This window comes from Trichosurus vulpecula, chromosome 4 (assembly GCF_011100635.1).
Source record: "Trichosurus vulpecula isolate mTriVul1 chromosome 4, mTriVul1.pri, whole genome shotgun sequence".
Classification (NCBI taxonomy): Eukaryota; Metazoa; Chordata; class Mammalia; order Diprotodontia; family Phalangeridae; genus Trichosurus; species Trichosurus vulpecula.
In genome coordinates, this window is record NC_050576.1 from 321,300,811 (window position 1) to 321,317,529 (window position 16,719).

A 16,719-nucleotide genomic window follows, 5' to 3' on the forward strand; every position below is an offset into this window, starting at 1 on the left:
GATTAAAGTAGAGTTACTGAACTAGCAGCCCTCCTCCTCCATCTAATTCCTTTCTGTCAGTTCTTCCTCTTGGACCACAATTGTATAAAATAATTACTTTTTTACCTGTTCTTAAATGGATTTACTTTTTAAAGTCATATCATATTCAGGTCTACCCCAATCTTTCTTACAAACTACTCAATTATTAACGAGAATCTTACACATACATTTTACATTTCCTTATATTAAAAGTAAACAATCTGTCCTCATTGAGTGCCTTATAATTAGTCTTTGGTATGTACCTTATATTTCTCTTGGCTCTTTTATAACAAATCTTCTATTAAATTCAGGTATTTGCTTGTTTGATTTTTTAAAACAAAATCCTGAAATTTTGACAATTCATTAAATATTCATTTTTTTTCATTGAGGATTATGCTTAACTTTGCTTAACTTTGATATTTTTGGCCACAACCCCAGTTCTTATGCTCTTCAATATATAGTATTCCAAGACCTGTGGTCTTTTCTAGGACTTGTACAATTCTAATTGTGGCACCACCATATTCAATTTTTTTAAAATTTTTTCTTGTTACTCCTAATATTTTAGCCTTGAGCTGGGGATTTTGGAATATGACTATTATATTCCTGTAGGTTTCCCTCATATAATCCCTTTTGGGTGATGATTGGTAGATTTTTCCTATTTCTACTTTCCCCTCTTATTCTAATGCTTCAGCACAATTTTCTTTAATTATTTTTTGTATCATTGCATGAAGATCCTTTCTTTTTAAACTGTAGCTTTCAGGTAGTCCAATTATTCTTATGTTTTCTCTTCTTAGTGTGTCCTGCAGATCAGTTGTTTTTCTTATGCTTCACATTCTCCTCTATTTTTTTTATTCTTTATATTTTGTTTTACTATTTCTTAGTCTCTTATAACTCCCTTGCCAAGTTCTAATTTTCAGGAGTCATTTTCTTCCTTAAGATTCTAGATCTCCTTTTCTAATCAGCTGACTTTCTTTTCACAATCTCCTTGTTTTTCTTGGATTGTCCTTATTTTTAAAAATTTTCCCTCAATCTCTCTCATTTGATTTTAAAAGTCTTTTTAAGTTCTTCTATGAATTCTTTTTGAATAGGTGACCATCTGACCTTATTTTTTGAGGTAGAAGATTTTTTTTGCTTCAGTATCCTCCTCTGAAGATAAATCCCAATCTTCTCTATTAACATAGTAACCTTCTGTGGCTAGATTCTTTCTCCTCTGTTGCTCATTTTTTTTTTAATTTACAGCAGTTTATTTATTTATTTTTTTTTGTAATCACTTCTAGTCCTGGGATGTGGGGGATGGTGTTTCTCTCCTCAAATCCTCCTTCAGTTCTCCCCTCTAACTTGTAATGGAAACCAAGAATTCTGCCTTCCTGTAAGTGCCCACAGCCAGCAGTATCCCTGCCCCACTGCTTCTGTACTCACTCAGCCTCACTATGCATGTGCTGGTTCCTTCTCCCCCAGGGCCATGTCTTGGCAGCACAGCTGGATCTGGCATTCCTTATCAGCAGAAGTTCCCTCAGTCTTCTAGGCTATAACAACAATGTTGCTTGCAGCTTCTGTGGGGGTATAAGACCAATAACACCACCACACAAGAAGGCTGCTAGTACTTGTTCTTAGATCTGCTTTTCTAAAGGACAGAACTTTAAAGGGGTCAACAATCTTATTTTAATAAAACATATACATACCATTTACTTAGTTCAAGGGAAAAGGCAACATCCTGAACTTCAGAGCAAATATAAACAGAAATTACAAGCAGAAATTATATAAACAGAGCAAATAACACAAATCAGCAGTCCATAGAATACATACATAGTTACCAGAGAGAGAAGCACCAACATCTGGGTTTTCAAAGTCGGGGGCTCCTTAACAGCTACCCAGAGTCTCATCTGGCTACATCGCATGAACACTCTTTCCATGAGTGAGCCCTAAAGCAAAATGCTACCTTACTTCAGTGTCAGAGGGCATTACAACCCTCATGACCCAGGCTCATGTGACTTAGGCTTCCATGTGACTTAAGCAGTTCAGATGTGTCTATTAATAGATGGGAAAGATCTTCCCACCAAGCAAAAAAAAAAATACATTAACAACACACCAGTTTAGACCCAGCTCCCCACATTGTCCTGGAGGTGAAAGTTCCTGTGTCTGAGGCTGAGGTCACCTCCTAAACCAGGTAGTCCCAGGGCTTGCCACTTGTTGTTTCTGCAGAACTAGCCTGAAGGTTTTTACTCTTCACAGGGACCAAACCTTGGTCCCAGAATTTTTCTTCAGATCTGCAATTCTCCTAGGAGGACCACTGTTCTGCTCCAACTCTTATTTATTTTTAACACTCTATGTATAAACCAAGGCACCATTTTGTTTTGTTTGTGGGGAAAATCTGGAGAGCTTAGAATTTTCTGACCTGATTCACCATCTTCCCAGAATCCTCTCCCTTTTGCAGTTTTCTAATGTATATATCATCTATTATTCTGTGTGAATAATTTTTATTTTCATAATTTTCCCATTGAATGTATGCTCCCATTGAGGCTCCATTTTGTTCCAGTGTTAAGAACAATGCCTTGTATACAGTAGCTTTTTAACAGATGTTCCCTGAATTATAGTGAAGAAAGGTAAAACACTATGTAAGTTGTTGCAATTCACCACAGTTTCTCTTCAAACGGAGAATACAACCGGAGACAAAGATCTATATGTATTTCATTCTTAGTCAAAAAGCAAAAGGCCACAGAAAATTTTAAGTTTTTTTTTACTAATTATATTTTAATTTTTTATTGTCTATACTTTCAAGATTTTCCAGCCAATATGTCTTATCTTATCCATATGTCTTCAATGCACAGCAACTAATATAGCTACAAATACACCCAAATCCAGCCTTTCTTCTGAAGAATGACTACGTCAGTGGGCCAGAGCAAGGAGTCATTAAATTCTGAAGTTTTTATCGTGGGCATTAAGTCTGGATTGCTGACTCATTCCACTATTGAATGCAAAGTTGTTACACCAAAGTTTGTGTCAGTTCAATTGATGTCAATCACAGCAAAAGAATATCCCAAAATCATTCTCTTTTTGAAGGTAAATTGCACTGTTCAGAAGAAGTGTCAGTATTGGGTATAAAAAGGAAAGTGCATTTAAAAGACTATACTTCTACTTACAGGGCAATTCTAGATTGGAAGTAAATTGTATGTGCATACAATGAAGTATAGATTTTTTCCCCCTTAACTTGAGAGTTCTTGGCAAATCTTACATGGTAAACAAGGGTGATAAATGTGAAAATAAATAAACACTTGCAAGTCCAGGAAATAATTCATTTTACATGTGCCTTTTCTAAGGCAAAAACAATTTTAGATTATAGTTTTGAACTTTTAATCTCCTTTTATTTTTTAGATTTAATAGGGAAGAAGAGAACTTATTTATCTGTTGATTGACCAATTTATTTATAGTACATATGATATCAATCAATTAATAAACATTTATTAAGCACCTACTACATGCCAAATACTGTGCTAAGCACTGGAGTCACTCTGCTGATTTTAGATGCATGCTATATGAACATTGGACATTTTTGTTTTCTTGCTTAATTATATGAGGTAAAAATATTAATTAGCAAGAAGTGTAAATGTCCTATCATTTCACTGGGATATGGTACTCTATTGAACATCCAAATGGAGGCTAGTTTTGATTTAGTAGATAAGTCTAAGACATTGCTTAAAGTACATAGAGGTTAAGTGACTTCCCCAGGTTCTCTAACTATTAGAAATGGGATTTGAACTCCAAGCCCAGCACTCTATGTAATATATTGATTCTACTGAAATAAGTGCATATTTTAAATAAAATAAAGAGAGAAAATGATTAAGATAATACAATATAATATGACACATTACAGTAGAGTACAATAAAACATAGATGTATTAAGTGCCTAATATATGCCAAGACCTTTGCTAAACTGTGGGGATGCACAAAATGACAGCCCCTGCCCTCAAGGCACTCATAATTTAAGGGGAGAAAACAACATGTAAAAATAACTGAAAAGAAGGAGGAACGAATACTCAGAGCACAGGTATGATGAGATGGCTACACTGGACACCCCTCCTTAAATGGAAGGTTTTAGAGAATGGTCCAATTTCCACTCTCTACCCTCTTCAATGAGAGGAAAGGTGGGATTCCAAAGTTAGAGTTACTGAGGACATGTGAGGACCTGATATAATCTTATAAGAATATGTGTTAATGGAGACAATGGTCAAGTAGAGGAGATAAGCAGGCTAGGAAATGATGGCACTCCAAATGCTTCTGGACTACTCTTCTTAAAGTTAGAACAATTCTCTTAACATACACACACACACACACACACTTCCTTTAGCTTCGTAAAGAGTGAGCAGAAGATTTAGAGTAGACTTTTTTCTGATATACGATTTGATGAACATATATACACTCAAATGGCAATGATGTCATCCCATGTAGCTCTTCCTAGGTATTATATATTATTATATATGTCTTTTGACAGGGAAATTCTGAAAAAAAATTAGCAGGATACAGAAGAATAAGTATGGAGCCATCAGCAAGCTTGGTTCAAATATTGACTCTTTTTTCACCCCGAGGCAATTGGGATTAAATGACTTGTGTAGGGTCACATACTCAGTAAATGTCAAGTGTCTGAGGCTGGATTTGAACTTGGTTCCTCCTGACTCCTGAGCCGAAAGTCCTCTATCCACTGTGCTACTTAGTTGCCCTTCAAATATTGAGTCTTGCCTTTAGAAGGTAACTCTATGAAGTTCAATTTTATCATCTGAAAAATGGGAATAAAATACTTTCAGTACCCATCTCAAAGGAATATTGATAAGATCAAATGAGTTGTCCTGTTTAAATACTTTGGAACACTTTATGATAAATGGTATCTGTTATTAAGAGTCCAAAGAAGTGGGTCCCATATTTTGATTTCAGATTCTTGGATCAGGACAGTAGAAAAAGATTTCTGAACGTGATTGGGAGAGAGGGGAATTGTTAGGAGAATCTCACCAACCACACACTGCTTGTGAATGCTTAGGCATATTTGTATGAATGAGTAGGAAAAAACATATGAGTTTTCAAGTTAGGATAAATAAAATACTTTGGGATACTTTCTGTCTATAAAAACTACACCTCATAGGATATATTTCTTTAAAATATAAGTTTAAAATTCCAAGGTAAAGCCTCGTTTCTTTTACTATGGTGAACTTCTTTTATCCACCTACAAAGATTATATAATACATAGAATTATATTTCTGAAATAGCTTTTGCTCCCCCTACAAAGAACACTGCTGGTACTCTACTAGTTGGGCAAGAAATCACAAGGCCATCCAGCCTGAAGGTAGAAAAGAGCTATATTGAATTCTCTCAAGGTGTTCACAGTTGGAACCAGAATGAAGTTACTTAGCACTAGCGTTTCTTTACAAGAGACACACACTAAGATGAAAAGGCCTTAAGATACAAGTTCTTTTGTTGGTTGTGCTGGTGAAGCTTATTGTCTTCTTACAAAGACAATTGGTCAACAACTTCTCCAGCCCTGCTGTTCAGAATCTTGTTCAAGAGTATTATGCTTAGTTCTTTAGGTATAAGAAGAAGCCAAAGGACTATTTATCTGCCCAGTGGCTGTCAGTTTTTGCTGACGCCTAGTCACCACCAGAGTCACCTTTCTTGATCTCTTTGATAACATATACCCCTTTTGAAATCTCTAGTTGATCACTGTCACAGGCCATATGCTGCAGGCATAAGCTACCTCAGAGTGGCAGCACCAAGTAATGGATAGACAGCTGCATTTGTAGTTAAGGAGACGTGACTTTAAATCCCACCTCAGACACACAACAGCTGTATGAACAAGTCTCTTAAGCTCACTGTGTCTCATTTCCTCATCTGTAAAATGAAAGGATTGGGCTCAGAGGCCTCTGTGGTCTCAAAATCTATGATCTTGTGATCCTATGACCTTTTGTTAATTAGTTCAAGGGGAAGTATATTAGTTAAAAGGTTATAGGAAGCATTTCAATTCCTAAGAACAATACTATAATTTAGGAGCAATTTATACTATAAAAAGTTAAACTAAATACTATGATATTAAAGAAAGTACTAATACACACTTCTAAGCCCTAGAGATGAATCAGTTTCAAGCATAGTAGATGAGTTGAAGACAGGAAAGAGCCCAACCCATAAAATTCTCTTTTGAGTAATGGAAAAGTAAGAAGACTTAATTGTGCTGGTCCTATCCCAGGAAAATGGGGAAGGAAGGCGAGAGCTTTGCCAATGCTGTTCTAGGCTCACAGCTGCAGGCCAAGATGGCATGGGATAAGAGATATAGCATATGTTCATAGGCCCCAACTAATTTGGCAGTACTGAAATGGGATTCCCAACAATCAACTTTTCATCAAATTAAATAGTAAATATTCCCTTGGTCATCTACTCTTGACTCTCATAATTCAGAAAGAGATGATAGCAGCTAGGAATTAGCCCTCATTAAAATGCAGAGATTTTGCATTGTTTTTGGGGGGTAAAATAAGGATCTGGGAGCTCTCATGTAAGATATTTTTTAATTTATCCTTTGTTTCTAACGGGATTCTTGCTGTTAAAAGACCCAAAATGAAAAGTGGCACATTGAGTTTCCCCACACTAACCAATAAAGGCTAGAGGACATCATACTTGAATTGTCCCATATTTCTGAATATTAGTTTAGTATCTATAATATCTGCAGTATCAGAACTCCATATAATTATGTGGTATGATATGTTTGCCTTTGAAAGTCATCATATGGAGCCTGTTCTGGGCATCTCTTATTTTTCTCAACTTTCATAGTGATGTTTCAATTTTGTATTGTGTTTAGTTCTTAGAAATCCATTGAATTTATAGAATGCTTTTGTTTGCTTAGACCAAAAACTTCTCATTTTGAAGAAACTCAGAATACCTGAGTTGGAAGAGATATGAGAAAATATTCAATTCAACCTCTTTCCTAGTACATGAATTCCTTCTAAAGTAACCCCATGCATTAGTCACCCAGGGTTCATATGAATAATTTCAACTACAGGCAACCCTTACTTTTGGGAATATTTACATATTATGCTATTTCCTTCATTTGTCTGTATTAATCAAGTCTCTATAACTTGTAATATTATTAAAATCATTTAATAATACCTGTAATACCTGCTACCATACAGGGTGACTGTGAGGGTCATAAATACAAATGAAAATAAAGAACTTTCAGTGACCATTATTGTTATGTCTCTCATGTATATTTCTACATTTCAATATTGTTAAAACTAGATAAGACATGATGAAGAGATTTTGTCTATATGGTTGTTAAAAAAACTAAGAAAGATTTTTGAGAGAATTTAGAATTTTAGAAATGTTGTCATTAGAAGACTTTAAGAGGGGAACGGGCATAGCCAAGATGGCAAAGAGAGAGCAGGTACTTGCCTAAGCTCTTCCCCCAAACCCTTCCAAAGACTTTTAATTATGCCCTAAAATAAATCCTGGAGCGGCAGAACCCACAAAACGATGGGGTGAAACAATTTTCCAGCCCAGAATAAGTTAAAAGTTTGGTAGGAAAGATCTGTCACAGTGGAGTACAGTCCTGTATAGGCCACAGCAGCCCAGACAAGTCCACAGCAAACCAGAAACAGGCCCTGGGAGTGAAAGAATCAGCAGCTTCAGTGGTTGTTTTCAGAACTTTCAGCCCACAGACAGTAAGGGGGTCAAACAAGCAATCAGAAAGAAATTACAGGGGCCTGTTTGCTGGCACTGGAAGAAAGACTCTGTTGCTTTGTCCATACTCAGATGCAGGTTGCAGTCTTGGGTGACAGTCTCAGGGTGAATAGGAGCACTAGCACAGCAGAGCTTGCAGCCACAGTAGAACAGGAACCTCAAAACAGTTCTAGGTCAGAAAAGAGTGGTTGTGGTCATTCACAGAGCAGAACACAGGCCAGGAGAGTAGTAAATACACCTCTCCTCAGATCATACCATCTTGGAGAAACTGAAAACTTACAGGTCTCTAGAAGTACCTCTGAAAACAGCTGCACAAAACCCCTGAAGCTTATGACAGTACACCTGCCACCCTAGAAGCAGAGCCCCACATTATCAAAGTGTTAAAAGTCAAGAAATAGCCTGGGAAAATGAGCAAATAGCAAAATTTTCTGACCATAGAAAGTTATTATGGTGTCAAGCAAGATGAAAACACACACTCAGAAGATGATAACAAAGTCAAAGCTCCTACATCAAGCCTCCAAGAAAAATATGATTTGGTCTCAGGCCATGGAAGAGCTCAAAAAATTTTTTGAAAATCATATAAGAAAGGTAGAAGAAAAACTGAAAGAGAAATGAAAGAGATTCAGTAAAATAATAGGAAAAAATAGTCAACAGCATGTAGAGGATACAGAAAAAATACTGAAAAAATAAACACCTTGAAAAAAAAAGATTAAGCCAAATAGTAAAAGAGGTACAAAAAGTCAATGAGGAGAAGAATGCCTTGAAAGGCAGAATTGGCCAAATGGAAAAAAGAGGCACAGAAATTCACTGGAGAAAAATACTCCTTAAAAAGTAGAATTGGCCAAGTGGAAAAGGAGGTACAAAAGCTCACTGAAGAAAATAAATCCTTAAAATTAGAATTGAGCAATGGAACCTAATGACTTCATGAGAAATCAAGAAACAATAAAACAAAACAAAATGAAAAAAATAGAAGACAATGAGAAATATCCCATTGGAGGGGGGTAAAAACACCAAATGATGTGGAAAATAGATCCAGGAAAGATAATTTTAAAATTATTGGACTACCTGAAAGTCATGAAGACAAAAAGAGCCTAGAAATCAATTTTTTATGAGATAGAAATTGAAAGAATCCACCATTCACCTCGTGAAAGAAGTCCTGAAATGTAAACTCCCAGGAATGTTATAGCCAAATTCCAACACTCCCAGGTCAAGGAGGAAATATTGCAAGTAGCCAGAAAAAAACAATTCATGTATCATGGAACTATGGTCAGAATAACATAAGATTTAGCAGCTTCTATATTAAAGGATCCAAGGGCTTAGAATATGATATTCTAGAGGGCAAAGAAGCTAGTATTAAATACAAGATTCACCTACACAACAAAACTGAATGTAATTATTTAGTCTAAAAATGGATAGTCAATGAAACAGAGGACTTCCAAGCATTCCTGATAAAAAAGTTTGGAGCTGAATAGAAAATTTGGCTTTCAAATACAAGACTCAAGAGAAGCATAAAAAGGTAAACAGGAAAAGAAAATCATAAGGGTTTTAATAAGGTTAAACTATTTACATTCCTATATGCTAATATGATAGTTGTAACTCTTCAGAACTTTCTCGTTATTATGGTAGTTAGAGGGAGTGCATATAGACAGAAGGCACAGGTGTGAGCTGAATATGATGGGATGATATCTTTAAAAAGATAATTAAAGGGTGGGAAAGATGAATGCACTAGGAGTAAAGGAAAGGAGGAAGAAGAGTAGAAAAATTATCTCACATAAAAATGGCAAGAAAGAGCTATTACAGTGGAGGGGAAATCGGGGAGGTGGTATGGAATGCTTGAACTTTACTCTCATCAGAACTGGCTCAGAGAGAAAATAACATAGATACTCAATTGGGTATAAAAATCTATCTTACGGATTCTACCATGGCCAACAAGATGGTCATGTCCCTACATGACTACATTAAATTCAAATAAAGCCAGCTGGGCAGATGCAGTTGGGCTGGAGTGAGGCTGGGTTGGGGCCAAGGACAGTTACAGGGGTGGGGGGGGGGTTGTGGGGAAGGGGTTGTGGGGGCTGTATAATCTGGAACAGGTCTGGCATGGCCTGCAGAGGTGGGGGGCGGGAGGTGGCAGCAGGAACCAACTCGTGCCCTACAGCGGAACAAAAGAGCTTCCAGATAGTGACAACAGGAGCTGTTACACAAGGGCTTTGAAGTTAGGGCTTGTGTTGAGACCTGTGGGAAATTTCTGGTCTCCAATGTGGATTTTGGGGTCTCAGATGCGGATATTTAGGAACTGTTTGCTGAATTTAGAACTTTGAAAATGGCAGCTGTACATTACCATTCATCTTGCCAGAGCTTAGGAACAACAGATGTTCACTTTGAGCGAAAAGCAGATGCTCTGAAGGCCATGAAACAATATAATGGTGTCCCTTTGCATGGTCGCCCTATGAATATTCAGCTTGTTACATCACAGATTGATATACAAAAAAGACCTGTAGAGTATGAATAGAGGCGGAAGGACTAGAAACCACAGTTCTTGAGCTTTTGGTGGTGGAAGCAGCACCCAGAAAGTCAGTCGTGGAGGCAGTTGAGGACAAGGCAGCAGGACTGGAAGAAATTCGAAACAATAGTTTTCGGCAGAAGAACTAAATGCACAATTGGCTGCTTATAATGCCAGGATATATACCAGTTAAACTAGCCAATATATTCCCTGCATGGAACAGGACCCAGGAATCTCATTCTCTATCCTTTTCGCTGGAGGGTGGAGTAGAAGACTGTGGCTCTGCTAACAAAGATGGATTTGTTTCTTTTATATATCAAAATAGGATTTAAAACTTACATAAAGGTTTTGCTTTATTTATTTATTAGAGGGGGGAAGTCAGGGCAATTGGGGTTAAGTAACTTGCCCAAGGTCACAGAGCTAGTAAGTGTGTCAAGTGTCTGATGCCTGATTTGAACTCAGGTCTTCCTGACTCCAGGGCTGGTAGTCTACTCACTGCACCACCTAGCTGCCCCTGTTTTATTTTTTAATTCTGAAACAGACCTGTTTTTTAAGCAAGTTATTTTGGGGGTAAATTTTACTAGTTCCTGTTGTGGAAAAGGTGGCATTTTCACTTTTGCCATGATAAAAGAGAAATATGTGTAGAAAAAAAAAAATCAATCTATCTTACCCTATAGGAAAGTAGGAGGGGAAGGGGATAAAAGAAGGAGGGTGGGTTCATAGAAGGGAAGGGGGATTGAGGCCATAGTCAGAAGCAAAATACTTTGAAGAGGGACTAGGTGAAAGGAGAGAGAGATTAGCATAAATGGGGGTGGGGATAGTATGGAGGGAAATACAATTAGAAATCATCATAACTGTGAAAAAAATTGAAGCAAGTTTCTGATAAATTACTCATCTATCAAATACATACAGAGAAATGAGTCAAATTTATAAATATAAAAGCCATTTTCCAATTGACAAATGATCAAACAAATATAAAATGAGTTTTCAGATGAAGTAATCAAAGCTCTCTATAACCATATTAAAAACTGTTCTCAATCACTATTGAGTAGAGAAATGCAAATTAAAATAATACTGAGGTGCTACCTCACCTATTAGATTGGCTGATAGGAAAGAAAAGAAGAATGATATATGTTGGAGGGGATGTAGGAAAGTTAAGACACTAATGCAATATTAGTAGAGTTGTGAACTGATTCTACAGAACAATTTGGAACCATACCTAATATTTATAGGAGCTCATTTTTGATGGGAAAAGATTAGAAATTGAAGGGATGCCTATCAACTAGGGAATAGCTAAACAATTTGTGGTATATGATTGTGATGTAACACTATTGTGATATAAAAAATTATAAGCTAGGCAGATCTAAATAATTGGAAAAAACATCAGTTGCTCATGGGTAGGCTGAGATAATATGCTAAAAATGACAATTCCACCTAAATTAAATTACTTATTCAGTGACATAATAATCAAACTACCAAAATTATTTTATAGAGCTAGAAAAAAATAATAAAATTTATCTAGAAAAACAAAAGTTCCAAAAAGCCTCTGTCTTGTATCTGAATATATACCTATGCATCCTTGGTGACTGGATAGCATTTTTTTTTCACCATACCCAAGGTTCAGAACCTTTTATTTTTTATTTAGCCAAAGCCTCAGCAGTGTCTTATGCTAAGCAATTCTAATTAATACTTTGGGAAAGAGCTTTATTATATACATACTAGAGGTGAATTTTATTAAAAAATAGAGCTCATTTATTCTACTTATCCAATACAAAATGTATATGGTAAGAACCCAATAAAATATAATATGGACTTTTGGGGAAAAGTTTAGATATTCCATTAAATCTAGTTAACCAAGAGTTACATATTATGTTTTCATAATGAAGCTGAATCATGATTTTGTAGTAATTTAAGAAATACAATCTGATTTGTGGAAAAAGTATATTTCCTATAATATTACTCCTGCATATGACAAATTTCCAGTCATAATGCAATAGCCCCAAATATGGGATGAGGAGGGATTTTCCCCCTTATTACATATCTGCTTTCTGATTTATCTTTTGATATTATCACTAAATTAATTTGTTATTTCATGTAAGTTTTCTTATGTTTGTATTTGCTTCTTATGCCCTGTTTCTTATAAACATATAACATACTATTGTGCTTCATTGTAATAGACAATTTGAATGAGGTTCCATACCTGGGTGAAAAATGTCTTTAAAATTCCTAATCTATAAAATATTTGTATATTTGTTAACTAAAGGATATATGTGAATGTCAACTCTCTCAGGGAATTATTTATTGTTTATCAAAAAAGAGCAGAAACATTTTGTAACATTTTTGATAAAGTTTCATCTCTTAATGTAAAGTAATGATTAATATTGAGTGTAAATCAAAAAAAAACCTTTTGAAATACGATTTTATGTTTAATGTGCAAAAAAGAGAAAATGTCATCTCACTGTAGGATAGTGATGTTCTTTAATTCCACTTTCACTTTGCAAGTCTCATTACTACCCCTGTCACAAATTAGTGCAAATATTCTTTTACTCTAACATATCAATGCTTTGAACCCCATTGAGATGTTCCTTAAAATATTGAAGGACAACCTCCCTCTCCATCTAATTATATTGTATAAAAGCCAGATATAGAAATATAGCTTTAGAGCCACAATGGATATGATGAGCCTAAGGGATAACTCTTTATTCTGTTCCCCTCGATAACTATGTAAATTAGACATACTATTCCTTATCTTTGGAGTTATGGAGAAGTTCCAAAATGTTTCACTTTCTAGTTCATTGTTATCTTTTGTGCTCACTGACTTCCTACAACATTGGATCCTTATGGAACCAATTTACTTTTTATAGTTCCAAACAAAAATGAATATTTTGAAATCTTTGTTGAAGAATATGATACTTAAAACTATGTTTTGCCTCAAAGAAAGAAGCAAAATATGTTTCAAATCAATTTATATTCTGAGATCTGGATTACTAAAATCTGAATTTGAAAGAGCATATTCTTATTTTCACCATGTTTGACAATGATCTTACCCTTATTAAACAAAAGAAAACCTGTAATTTAATTTGTAATTCAATTTTACTGAAAAGATTAGTACCTGGAGTCTATGCATCAAGATGAACCTTATTATGAGTCTCTAGCATTTTATCAAAATTGATTCACTTTCTCCCAAAGTTTTATGATTTCTTGAGTTATGGGGGTGGGAGAGATAAAGTAATCATAGACTTTTAGAACTGGAAAAGATCTCAGACGACTTCTAGTTCAATGTACATTTGAATTAAAATTTCCTTCACACTATGCTCAGCAAATGGCCAACCAGCATCTATTGTATGATTTCTATTAAGTGAAAACACCATATGACATTTTTAAAGTTTATTTTATTTTGCAAATTCAGTTGCAAATTCTTTTTCCTCCCTCTCCCTCCCAATGAGAAGGCAAGAAAGAAAAACTCATTACAAATATGCATAGTTGTACAAAACAAATACCTGCTTTAAAAATGTCTTTTAAAAAAGGTAATATGCTTCTAAAATTATAATTATAATCCATATTATATAATCCATATATATTATCCATATTATATAATCCATAAAATCCAATTATAATCCATATAATGCTTCTAAAAAAGAAAATATGTTTCTATTTGTACTCTGAATCCATGAACTCTCTTCTGAGAGGTGAATGGCATGGTACGTTATGACTCCTTTGGAAATCCCATTGGTCACTGTGTTGATCAGAATTACTAGGTGTTTCAAAGTTGAGTATCTTTACAATATTGTTGTTATTGAATAAATTGTTATCCTGGTTCTTCTCACTTTACTCTGAAACAAATCTTCTCAGGTTTCTCTGACACTAGCCCCATTATAATTTCTTACAACACAATAGCATTCCATCAGATTTATGTTTCATAACTCGTTCACTTGTTCCCCCATTTATGAGGATCCCCTCAGTTTTCAATTCTTTGCCTTCAAGAAAAGCTGCTTTAAACATTTTGCACATATGGGTCTTTATTCTGTTTCTTTGATCTCTTTGGGGTGTAGACCTTATAATCTCTTGAATGTACTGATTGTGATTCAAGGAAGGAAAGAAAAATTCTGATGGTGAAGTCACTGATTTTTTTGTGTGAGGGATGTGGAGAGGGAGGGAAGGATTGATAGTAAAAGTTATTTAGGGTATGGTGGTAGAACTGCTGATAATAAAAATCCCTGGAGGTGGCATTCTGGTGATTCTCCAGTCACTAAGATGGGGGGGTCACAAAGGCAATTGTTGTGGGTCCATTCTTGATTGGAATCACTAGAAACACCACAGAAGAGAGCAGAATGGCAGCAACCATATAAAAAATCAAACATATAAGAGTTCTAGATATTCTATTCAGTTAGAGTTCAATTGTTAATAAAACTTAAGCGAGATTACACTAGTATATTTCTGATGTACTAATATATTTCAGGGAGAAATAGATCTCCACCATTTCTAATGAGACTGCACCACCTTGGCATGATAAAGTCCTAGGAACAATCAGCGTACAAGGTAAAGATATCCCCCAAAATGCTTTAAAACATTTTCACCTGGTCCTCTCCCTTTCAAGAATATAGCATATGACATATAAAAACATATACCACCTGTTTCACAAGATCTCTCTAAAGAAACTCTAAATGGGAGAGAACTTGGCCACACATTAGTTATCTTATAGAATATAGTATGCTGTCTGAATTACTCTTCCAAACCATACCAATACTGAAAAAAAAATTGGGTCCCCAGGGAGGTAGATATTACTACTCTGGAGGTTTGGAGGGTGGGGAGGGAACTTATTTTCTTAACACTGTATAACCTACAGTTCATAAACCACCACCAGTGGTATGACACAGATCTTTACTAAAATCATCTATTAAAATGGCATAGCAAAAACAGTCATTACAAAGCATCTGCCGCCACAAAAACTTGCGTACAATCTCCCAATAAACATACAGAGTCCATGGAGAAAAGAATGGGTCAACGCTTACAATGATTATAAAAGGAACACGTGGTCAAAGCAACTCAGAATTCTAAAATCATAGGATCTTAGTATACTTACTTTCTTCAGAGGGAGTTCATGAAGTTTTATGTGAGCAATGACTTTGGTGATTAATTGGTTATGCCACTGCTCAGCAGGGTTGGCTGTTATCAGGAAATAGTGTTTCCCCTGGACAGATTGGTGAGCTGGACTTATCCCTTGGTTATCCAAGCTTGCAATCTAGGTGTTATCCTTGATTCTTCACTCTTTCATCTCCAATATCCAACTTGCTGCCTTTGCTTGTTTATTTTACCTCCATAACATTTCTTGAATAACCATCCTGGTGCTGGGGCTCACCATATAATCCCTGGACTACAGCAATAGATTGTTGGTTGGTCTGCTCGTCACAAGTCTCTCCCCTCTCCAGTCCAACTTCCACTCAGCTGTCAAAGTGATCTTCCTAAAGCATAGGTGTGACCAACTCACCTCTTTTCTCCTACCTCCAACATACACATACACACACACATGCAGAGTAAACTCCAGTGACACCCTATCATATCAGGATCAAATATAAAATCCTAATTTGGAATTTAAAGTACACACCCCTTTACAGTTTTCTTAACATCTAATACCTCCCTTCACATGAACTTTGCAATCCAATGACAGTGTCCTCATAAAAGACATGTAATCTCATGACTCCAGGCATTTTCACTGGCTGTTTCCCATGCATGGAATGCTCTCCTTCCTCACCTCTTGGCTTTTTGGACTTCTTTCAAATTCCTATTAATATCTCATCTTTTTGTGGGAAACCTTTCCTGATCCTTTTTTTTCTAATGTCTTCCTTCTGTCAATTATTTCCAATTTATCCTGTATATAGCTTGTTTGCACATAATTGTTTAGACATAGTCTCTCCCATTAGACTATAAGCTCCCTGAGAGCAGAGACTGTGTGTTTTTAAACCTTTCTTTGTCTCCCTAGCCCTCAGTAGAGTGCCTGGAACATAGTAGGTTCTTAATAAATGTTTATTAGCTAACTGACTGTATGACTAACATCTCCACCAGTCAGATCAACCTGCTTCTGTGGTGGGTCAAGCAGTTTTCTCGCCTGCTGAGTTGACCCTTCACTGTGACCTAAATCAGGTAGCTCACTTAGCTGCTATACTCTTTTCAAAATATAATAGCTCTTTTGCATGGATTAATTTGTCAATGTTCACTCTTCGATGGACATTTTCAGTCTTTTCTACCTTCAGCCATTGGCTTGGCTGAGTATCATGGATTCTCTTTAATTGGAATGTCACAGTGCTCTTTCCATTAGGAGAGGAACAAATAGCCTAGGATTAGCAGAAGCCTCCCCTCTTTGACTATGAGCTGAAGCTCTGAGGATACATTCTATTCAGGCAGTGTGCTGAAGGGGTCTAGCCTTTCCTGTTTTGCAACTCTTCCAGTTTTAGAGCAAGCTTCCACAAAAAGGGACTCTAGTTTTGATTTGA

The 16,719-nt window shown here is 35.9% G+C and overlaps 1 pseudogene; it reads left to right on the forward strand.

The window, feature by feature from the left end:
- The first annotated feature begins 2,895 nt into the window (after nt 1-2,895).
- Nucleotides 2,896-10,377, forward strand: LOC118847184 (annotated as a pseudogene).
- Nucleotides 10,378-16,719: the final 6,342 nt, after the last annotated feature.